Consider the following 10,800-nt stretch of genomic DNA (forward strand, 5'->3'; position numbering starts at 1 on the left):
TGTATAAAGCTGTGTCAACTTTAACAAGATTTTGACAATCAATTAAACATTAATAAACCAATCAACACGTTCAAAAAGTGGTCACATGATCAGTTAACATTATGTTAAAGTTGACATATCTTTATCTTAGATCATATAATAAATAGATACCAATACTCAAACTGAAAGCTGTGACTAGACATGAAGCTATCTGTTGTCGTTTTTGCATTTCATCTGTATATGTCTATTTCACTTCCATCCTTGCACCGCACCAGCGCAACAAATCGCTTTTGACAGATGTTTCTTCTAACCTCTCTTTCGACTTGTTGTCTTAGATCATATAATAAATAGATACCAATACTCAAACTGAAAGCTGTGACTAGACATGAAGGTGTATGTTGTCGTTTTCTACGTCAAGGGGAGTAGTATAATGCTATCCTTGTGTGATCACCACATCTTCATCTTTGTTATATGCATTTCATCTGCATATGTCTATTTCACTTCCATCCTTGTACCGCACCAGCGCAACAAATCACTTTTGACAGATGTTTCTTCTAACCTCTCTTTCGACTTGTTGTCTTAGATCATATAATAAATAGATACCAATACTCAAACTGAAAGCTGTGACTAGACATGAAGGTGTATGTTGTCGTTTTCTACGTCAAGGGGAGTAGTATAATGCTATCCTTGTGTGATCACCACATCTTCATCTTTGTTATATGCATTTCATCTGCATATGTCTATTTCACTTCCATCCTTGTACCGCACCAGCGCAACAAATCACTTTTGACAGATGTTTCTTCTAACCTCTCTTTCGAGTTGTTGTACAAAAAACAATTTTAGAATTTAGAACAAAGATCCTATTTTAAGTGATGTAGTCATAAAGGATCACAATTGCTGCCCAATAATTTACTATTCCTTTCGTTATCTACTGTGAATTATTTATAAAATCAAGCTGTCAACATCTTTCTTCCGAAGTTAGTTCAGACATACTTCCTAAAATTTAGGCGCGCAAAATTCAAATAGTGATCAGGCAAGGATAGCTTCATTGTAATCCCTCCATGCACGAGAGAGATGTGTGACAGGAGGATGTCGTCACAGGCTGTCCTAGGGAAAGAACACGGCATGGTGGTATCTATTTATTATATGATCTAAGGTTGTTGTACAAAAAACAATTTTAGAATTTAGAACAAAGATCCTATTTTAAGTGATGTAATCATAAAGGATCACAATTGCTGCCCAATAATTTACTATTCCTTTCATTATCTACTGTGAATTATTTATAAAATCAAGCTGTCAACATCTTTCGTACGAAGTTAGTTCAGACATACTTCCTAAAATTTAGGCGCGCAAAATTCAAATAGTGATCAGGCAAGGATAGCTTCATTGTAATCCCTCCATGCACGAGAGAGATGTGTGACAGGAGGATGTCGTCACAGGCTCTGCTAGGGAAAGAACACGGCATGGTGGTATCTATTTATTATATGATCTGAGATCTTTATACAACCGGCCATAAGTCTTCATGTGTTATACATCTCGGTATAGTCAGAGAACACAGAGAAGCGTCATAGTTTAAATCAAATGACGGTTGAGGACTTCGCAATGTATGTTGGTAGCAGTGTTTGTTTCTAACTTGGAATAAAAGTAACTAGAAGAAATGTTATAATATTTTTAACGACGCGTTTTATTTTCGACAAATTGACACTAGATTTACCAGAATATTACAAGCTGCTTATTAAAAAAAATACTTTTTCCTTCACTTTCATTCAGGTCACACGAATTATAATTATAGTGAAGCAAGGTTTTTATTGGCATTCACTATTTAAATTTGGCGCTTGCCTTTGGCGGTTGAGGATTCCAAATTCCAATGTCAATCAGGGTGGTTTTGCAAAATCAGCCTCTATGTCGCATCTATATTAATCTATGGTATAGTGTCAAGTTTTTTGGCTGGAATTTCTCTTACATTGTTCTTTGCTATTTACTTCTTTTCACAGCCATCTGTAAATGTAAATGTACCTACTGATGCCATCTTTACCATTTCTCTTTGTCGATTTCGTAGAACACAATAGATCTCTATAATACCAGAGGTTACTTTTCTATCGAACTTTTGTCCACCCCTTGCGAGCGCACCAACCACAGGAAGGAAACCGCATCTTAATTATCGTGGTCACTGAAGATAAGATTTGGTCAAATTTTGGAAATCTGGTTCTACCTTATCCCGTGCTAGTGGCAATTTTTTCCTTGTTTTTGCCGAAATTAATTTTGCGACCACCGTCTGACCTAGTGTCAGTTAAATCTGGCACTTTTAAGCAACCTAGGCTAAACAAATTTTATGTTGAATTTTTACTTTGCATAATAGTCTTCGAACTGGCGAGCTGAACCATATTAATAACCCCTTATTAGCACATTTACATGGAATAAGGTCGAAACCCTCTTGTTAAGGACCAGAAAACACTTTCGTAGTTTTCGCATCACTTCAGTTACCGTTTTCTCATTTTTATTGTTGACATTGATGAAAGTCCATAATTTCACCTTGTCCTCCCAAACGTTATTAGCATTAATTGTAGTGGCACCCACACAAGAAATCCGAGAAGCAAATTCTCTCGAAACCAGTTCTTCTACAAAACCGCAGCACCAAAGGTAACCTCATAGGTAGTGCATAAATACATAACATTTTCCAAGGACCTAATAATACCATGTAAAATAGAATTAGATGGCAAAATATGACAAATCGGTGAATTCAAAAATCTTCGAGCTGAACTAACAAATGATGCAATATGTGGAAGAAAAATTCAAACACAAATTCAAAACGCTGCAGCAATCGTAAAATCGGAATCTACGGCGTAGAAGCAAGACTAAATATTTACAACTAGACCACACAAATGATGCGAACATTATACAAAGAGGTAAACAATGAGAACAATAATCAGTAAAACCTTAAGAGATCACCTAGAAACAATGACCTAGCAGAACAAAACAATATACAACATATATATGAAAATGGACCAGAAAATGAAGGAAGTAGCATGTATCAAGAATGGATAATTCCAGAATCGTTAAAAAGCGAAAGATCTTAAGCTAGTCAGGAAAAGAACAAGAGGCTTAAAAACTAAAACAGGCTGTTAGCCTACCGCAGCAATGAAGAAGAAAAAGACACTGATAATGTCTGTATCACCCTACCTAGATAGTACCACTGAATATCGCACTGTGGTCGTCGACTCATACGATGAGCTACTAAGTACGGTAACCAATTCACCAATAAACTCGCCTATTCTGTTACTGTTGATTAAAAAAGATTCGACACATACTAAATTAAGAACAAAACAGAAAACTGTTAGCGTCGACATTCCCTGAACTATTGAATTTGTAAAGTAAACAACTCTTCATCACGCCACACGGTAACAAGATCTTTAAATTACAGAAAATTTGCATGATAATAAATTATGCATTAATTCAAGTTAATGATGAAGTCCATCAAGTTCAAACAAAACATCTATGAAATAAACACAACTGACAAATTTTAAATGCAGTAGAAATCTAGATATGGCGGGTTTGGTGAGCATCTCACGTTCCGTGAAAGTCTCAGCAAAAATTCACCTTGTCGAACAATGATACATAAATGAAACAAACACAACTCGAATACCCCGTACCGCCTCGGCCCATGATGTTTTATTGTATTAGAACCGTGAACAATTAAAAATCTCAACAACATGAACTTACTGTGTACTTACGACAATAAAACAAAAATGAAATGGTTGGATTGATGGGAAGGTCAAAGTTTTGCAATTCCTGTAAAGAATTTGAGAATGATACTTCCAAGATACAGAATTATTAAAAAAGCTCGTAGTTTAGAAAATATTAAGTACATAAGAAGAAAAAAGAACATTATTCTTTTATTTATTTAAGTGAGCGTTCCATATTTCGTTGTGAACATATAACACTAAGCACTTTAGCCTTAGTATACCCTCTGCAACAGAACACTCTACAAAAGTGAGAATATACTACCCTCTGCCCTCTCGAGGCCTATTTGTAGCCAGCCCTTCGTGAATAAACACAAAAATTTTAATGGAGCTCGTACCAATGACGTCACTTGATTGTTATTTACTCGTTCAGATTTAACTCCAGCTTTTATGAGGGTCGTTTTAGTACAGTGTGGTTGGACACATATGAGCATTTATTCTCGCCTTGCTGCCAGAGCAGACTCGCCAATAAGTACACCAAAGGGTATTCTAAACAGCAAATCCCTGACCGCCAACTTCTCTCCTGCGTGAAATGTTCCCTAAACTTTTAATGTGCAAAAAATGTAAAGCGCGTTGTATCGATGCATTATTTCAATATCCCTGAGCGACGCCGAGCGCCAAAAACAATTTGCCGCTTCCTTATTTCAACAAACAATTTACTGCAATGAAAAAATAACATAGTTACGAATCCTGTGTATTATATATTTTAGTTGCATTCAGTCTGGTATTCCTACAAAAAATGTTCAAAGTGGTCCTAATTTCCTGCAAGCACATTATTCTCATACTTGAGAAAGTTAGGATACGATTGAAATTAAATTTGTGGTAGGCGATGAGTAATCATCAATATCACAACAAAGCGGCAAAATTCAGTAAAGTTCAAAGCCAACTTGACGTATGATCTTTTCATAACAACGACTTGCACAGTTTTAAGCCTTTGACACCGGATATAAATAATCATAAAAAACATGCACTCTAGTGATATGGAGCTCCTGTATCAATCTTCCAAAAAAAAAGTGCACATTCGGAAAGATTTCTATCAAACGGTATCAACTGCTCTATTACAGTAATAACTATTTAAACTAATTATACTACGGCTGTGTTTTTATTATATTCATAAATAATTAAATTTTGAGTTAATATAGAATAAATTTGATCATTTAATCGAGATATTTTGTTTAAAATGATATCAACCTGAAGTAGGCTTACATTTTTACGGTGAAATACCGAAATGTGTAAGCCTCTTATATAATAATTATGTACATATATATAGAGTTCGTGATAAGTAAATAAAACTATCTAATCAATGAATCATTGACACTATGAAAAATTCATCAGCACGATATGGTAAATAAAATAAAATATTGGTGCATTTTAATTACTAAATTGCAAGAAAAGCTGTAATTAATGTTATAGTATGTTAGTCAGACTGTCTAGTAGATAAAAGTTTAATTTCATTATTAGTCACACTATTTCCAGAAAAGCTGTAATTAATGTTATAGTATGTTAGTCAGACTGTCTAGTAGATAAAAGTTTAATTTCATTATTAGTCACACTATTTCCAGAAGTTTATAAAAAGACTAATTTTAATCGTACTCGTGAGAAACTAATTGGTATAAAGCAGTAGCGCACCCGCAAACTGGTGGGGAGGAGCCGTTGGGTATGATAATTACAACACTGGACTAATAAATATTGAATGCATCAATTAAAATTATACAAAAACGTGACTTAGTTAATTATTGTCTAATTTTTTAATAAACTGAAAATATGGAAATATTTTTATCGAGGTCCATGCCCTCCCCGTACGTCACTGATTTAAAGCTGTTTAGGCAGAACTTTCTTCACTCCTGAAGTACAATTAGTTCCGGCATGGTGGTTAAACATTTTGATTTTAATATACGTAACACGTCATGACGTTATTCTGTTTTATGGATTTCAGGAAAATTAAGCAGCGAGAACTCAAAATTATAGAAAATAAAAGGGGGATTCTTTCTAAAACAATCGAAAACAATCTGAAATATTTGTAAATTATAGGGTGAAGATATCACCATTCAAGTTTTCTTTTTAGGCGAGATGAATAACTAAAAAATATTTTTTTAAAAAAAGATAAATCACTTTTAGTAGGTAGGCATACGGTAATAAGGATAATATAGTGTTTTTAGAATTTTGAGGGATTAGATAAACCATTTTTAACTGAAGCAATAAAATTCAGTGAGTCATTTAATATTTTTTTAACATTCTGCCAAAGCACAAACAACGTTGCATCTCGAAGTATATTTTTACTTCCCGGGCGTAAGCAAAGGAAGTATTGTAATCGAATCCGACTCTCTTCTTTTGCATTTTCTCGACCTATCATGACCCCTAGAGGACGAAGAAATAGGTCTCCTGTTTCCGTCTGTCTGTCCGTCTGTCCGTCTGTCTGCCGTCCCGGATTTTTATTAGACAGATAATCTCCGAAAGTACTGGGCCGATTATTATCAAATTTTGTAATTATATTAGGTATATCATGTAGATGGTAAAACGCTAACCAAAATTTGTCTAATCATCCCCACCACTAATGTAATGACGTCACTTCAAAATTGTACATAGTAATTGGGTTCTAAATTGTATCAAATAACATAATCTTACAGTTCCATCAATTAAACAGTACATATCTAATAAAATTTTATTGGTATTTCAAAGTTAACCATGAAGGTTGGACCCACAATACCGTAAATCACAAATTCAATGCAATCCTGGCTGTTTCTAGCCCACTATACACTGGCGGCACGCTCCTTTTGTTGGGGTCATTGTCCGACAATCCCTCAAAGTAGCGGTTGTAAAATTTTACTAGGTACTAAACTACTAATGTAGTGTAGGAACTGTACACATGTAGTTTATGACTCCGAATTGAGATTTTACCCGAAACGTTCAGATTTTTGGAAAAAAAATCAAAATTAAGAAACAACATTTTGATATTTAATTTGGAATCTACAAAACCGAATGCTTTGAAATCTTGCAGATGGTTTATTATAGTTATGATAAGCATGATAAAATTTTAATCACAATATATTTACTTATCCCATCCAAAAAATTGATGATGTCAGCTCAAAAGTTTGCCGAATAAATCCAATCTAAAATGTAGAAAATATGATAAGTCTGTACTTGTGATTTATCATTCCATTGATATTTTTTTAATTTGCATATACAGGGTGACTGAAAAAAATTAATGAATGCGTGAATGTTTTTACTTCCCGAGCGTAAACAAAGGAAGTATTGTAATCGAGTCCGTCGGCCGACTCTCAACTTTTACGTTTTCTCGATCTTTCATGACCCCTAGAAGACGAAGAAATAGGTCTCCCATTTCCGTCTGTCTGTCCGTCTGTCTGTCCGTCTGTCTGTCCGTCTGTCCGTCTGTCCGTCTGTCCGTCTGCCGTCCCGGATTTTTATTAGACAGATAATCTTCGAAAGTACTCGACCGATTGTTGTGAAATTTTGTACTTATATTAAGAATATCATGTAGATGGTAAAACGCTAACCAAAATTTGTTTAATCATCCCCACCACTAATGCGATGACGTCACTTCAAAATTCTACATAGTAAATGGGTTTTCAATTGTATAAAAAAACATAGTCCTACACATGTAGTTTACAACTCCGAATCGACTTTTCACCCGAAACGTCCAGATTTTTGGAAAAAAAATCAAAATTATAAAACAACATTTTGAAATTTAATTTTTAATCGGCTAACCAGAATGCTTTGAAATGTTGCAGATGTTTTAAGGCTATAAAGAGCATCATAAATCTTTAGTCAAAAAATATTTGCTTATCCCCTCCAAAAACTTGATGACGTCAGCTCAAAAGTTTGTGGAATAAATCATATCTAAAATGTACAAAATATGATGAGTCTGTACTTGTGATCTTTCACTCCATTCATATTTTTGGATTTGCATATACAGGGTGACTCAAAAAAATTAATGAATGAGTAAATTTATTTTACTGATTTACTCAGAAACTACAAAACCGAATGCTTTGAAATCTTGCAGATGTTTTAAGGTTATAAAGAGCATAATAAATGTTTAGTCAAAATATATTTGCTTATCCCCTCCAAAAAATTGATGACGTCAGCTCGAAAGTTTGCCGAATAAATCCTATCTAAACTGTAAAAATATGATGAGTCTGTACTTGTAATTTATCACTCCATTCATATTTTTTGGATTTGCATATACAGGGTGACTCACAAAAATTAATGAATGCTTAAATTTATTTTTTTGATTTAATCATGAACTGCAAAACCGAATGCTCTGAAATCTTGCAGATGGTTTAAGGTCATAAAGAGCATAATAAACGTTTAGTCAAAATATATTTGCTTATCCCCTCCAAAAACTTGATGACGTCAGCTCGAAAGTTTGCCGAATAAATCATATCTCAAATGTACAAAATATGATGAGTCTGTACTTGTGATCTATCACTCCATTCATATTTTTTGGATTTGCATATACAGGGTGATTCAAAAAAATTAATGAAAGCGTAAATTTATTTTACTGATTTACTCAGAAACTACAAAACCGAATGCTTTGAAATCTTGCAGATGTTTTAAGGTTATAAAGAGCATAATAAATGTTTAGTCAAAATATATTTGCTTATCCCCTCCAAAAAATTGATGACGTCAGCTCGAAAGTTTCCCGAATAAATCCTATCTAAACTGTAAAAATATGATGAGTCTGTACTTGTAATTTATCACTCCATTCATATTTTTTGGATTTGCATATACAGGGTGACTCAAAAAAATTAATGAATGCGTAAATTTATTTTTTTGAATTAATCATGAACTGCAAAACTGAATGCTTTGAAATCTTGCAGATGTTTTAAGGTTATAAAGAGCATAATAAATGTTTAGTCAAAATACATTTGCTTATCCCCTCCAAAAAATTGATGACGTCAGCTCGAAAGTTTGCCGAATAAATCCTATCTAAACTGTACAAAATATGATGAGTCTGTACTTGTGATTTATCACTCCGTTGATTTTTTTTTGGATTTGCATATACAGGGTGACTCAAAAAAATTAATGAATACGTAAATTTATTTTATTGATTTACTCAGGAACTACAAAACCGAATTCTTTGAAATCCACTGCGAAAAAAAAACATAATAGGCATGCAGTCGTCACGTTTCCGACAGCGAGGGAAGTACTGTCTAAACTCTTTAGACCAATTTTTTATTGATCTAATCAGAAACTACAAAACCCAGTGATTTGAAATCTTGGAGATGTTTTAAAGTTATCATAAGCATGGTAAATTTTTTATCAAAATGTATTTGTTCATCCCCCCTAAAAAAATTGCTGAAAAAATCTTAAATGTGTAAAGAATGATGAGTCTATACTGCATTAATATTTTTTAGATCAGCTTATACGGGGTGTCTGAAAAAAATTAATGACTGAGCCAATTAATTGTAAAGTGTTAATCCAAATAAATCTGTTTATTGTCCCCAAAAAAATGAATGACGTTATCTCAAAATTTTGCGGAATAAATTCTACCCAAAATGTGCAAAATATGAGCTTTTACTTGTGATTCATCATAGCATTCATATTTTTTATTGATCAAATTAAGAACGAGTCGTCCTATTTCCTCGAAAATGTGAAGATACAAACGTCTTTATTTAATAAGAATTATAATAATGATATTCAGAACATTTTGTCGACTGTAGCTTACTGGTTAATCGTTTTGTTCCTCTGTTTTGAGGGGTCGAACTTATTCAAATCAAACTTAATTTTTACGTGACATTCTTCCGATGTATAAACAAACATAAACACTTTCAAGTTGTTTTTCTTATCGAGGATAATAATCTAAGAACGTACAGTAATGGAGTCCATTGGTCAATTTGGTACTCGTTTCTCGATATTTGCCAAATAATGACAAAATTGAAAAAAATTAATTCAATTTATTTTAAAATGCCGCGCTACAAAAATCTAATGCGAAAAAAAACATAATAGCCATGAAGTCGTCACGTTTCCCACAGCGAGGGAAGTACTGTCTAAACTCTTTAGACCAATTTTTTTAGTAAATAATTAGTTCACAAATTATTGCGATGACGTTGTTAGCGTTCTACATGGGATGGATCAATACATTTTAATTTCATTTAAACATCTTTTGTCACAAACTCACAACTCATGTTTCAAAAATTGGTTGCAGATGCTTTCTATACTTTCTACTATTATAGTACGAAGACCGCATCATTAATTGAATTGATAACTGTTTGATTAACAGCTCCAACTACATTTTTCACAATAAAAAATAAACTTCTTTCAGACGAACTGTGAGTACATTCGAGATCAAATTAAGAAGCCACTCAATATGTGGGCTATAAATTCGAAAATAATATGACATCCAAAAAGTGTAAGTTGTATAATCGACAATTAAAATGTAAGTATAATCTTGAGCACTTGACTATTAATCTCGTCAAGCAAACCGTCTGGTGTTAATAGACAGTATCCACATTAATGCAAATTACAGTCATCATAACAAAACATGCATTAACCTTTAGGAAAATTTTGTTACCTACCATAAATCTTTATGGTAGCTAGTATTTAATTCTATACAAAATATTAAAATACAATATCGATAGTTCGCGGTACTTATAAAAATATAAAAATATTATATTATTATATTATTGTATTATTATAATTTGGACCACAATAATAATAAAATACACTTTTATGTACATATAGTCTGCAGGCTTTAATATTTATGAATAAAACGTAACATGGGTGAATATTTGTTTGCTTGCCCACGGTTTTGTTAAATGTATTATGAAATTCGTATAAAAATACCACAAAGAAATAAAAGAAATAATTTAGCTAACTTAAAGGAATAATCTGTTTGTTTTCTATGCAAAGAATTGAAAAAACAAATCTTCTTCAAAATTTGTTCTAAGATATTCTGTTTATTGTTAGAGAACTTTGTTGCTATAGTTTGTGATTTATAAAATTTTACCTATCAACCAATGTACGATGACCTTTAACAAACGCGTCGTGTAAATGCACCTTAAGCTGTCAGTCACCTTGTTGGCTATACAGAAAACCCTAAATCCCGCCAATCGCATCACCG

This window comes from Zophobas morio, unplaced genomic scaffold (genome assembly GCF_036711695.1).
Source record: "Zophobas morio isolate AGI-343-1 ecotype UQ-CSIRO unplaced genomic scaffold, CSIRO_AGI_Zmor_V1 ptg000021l, whole genome shotgun sequence".
Lineage (NCBI taxonomy): Eukaryota > Metazoa > Arthropoda > Insecta > Coleoptera > Tenebrionidae > Zophobas > Zophobas morio.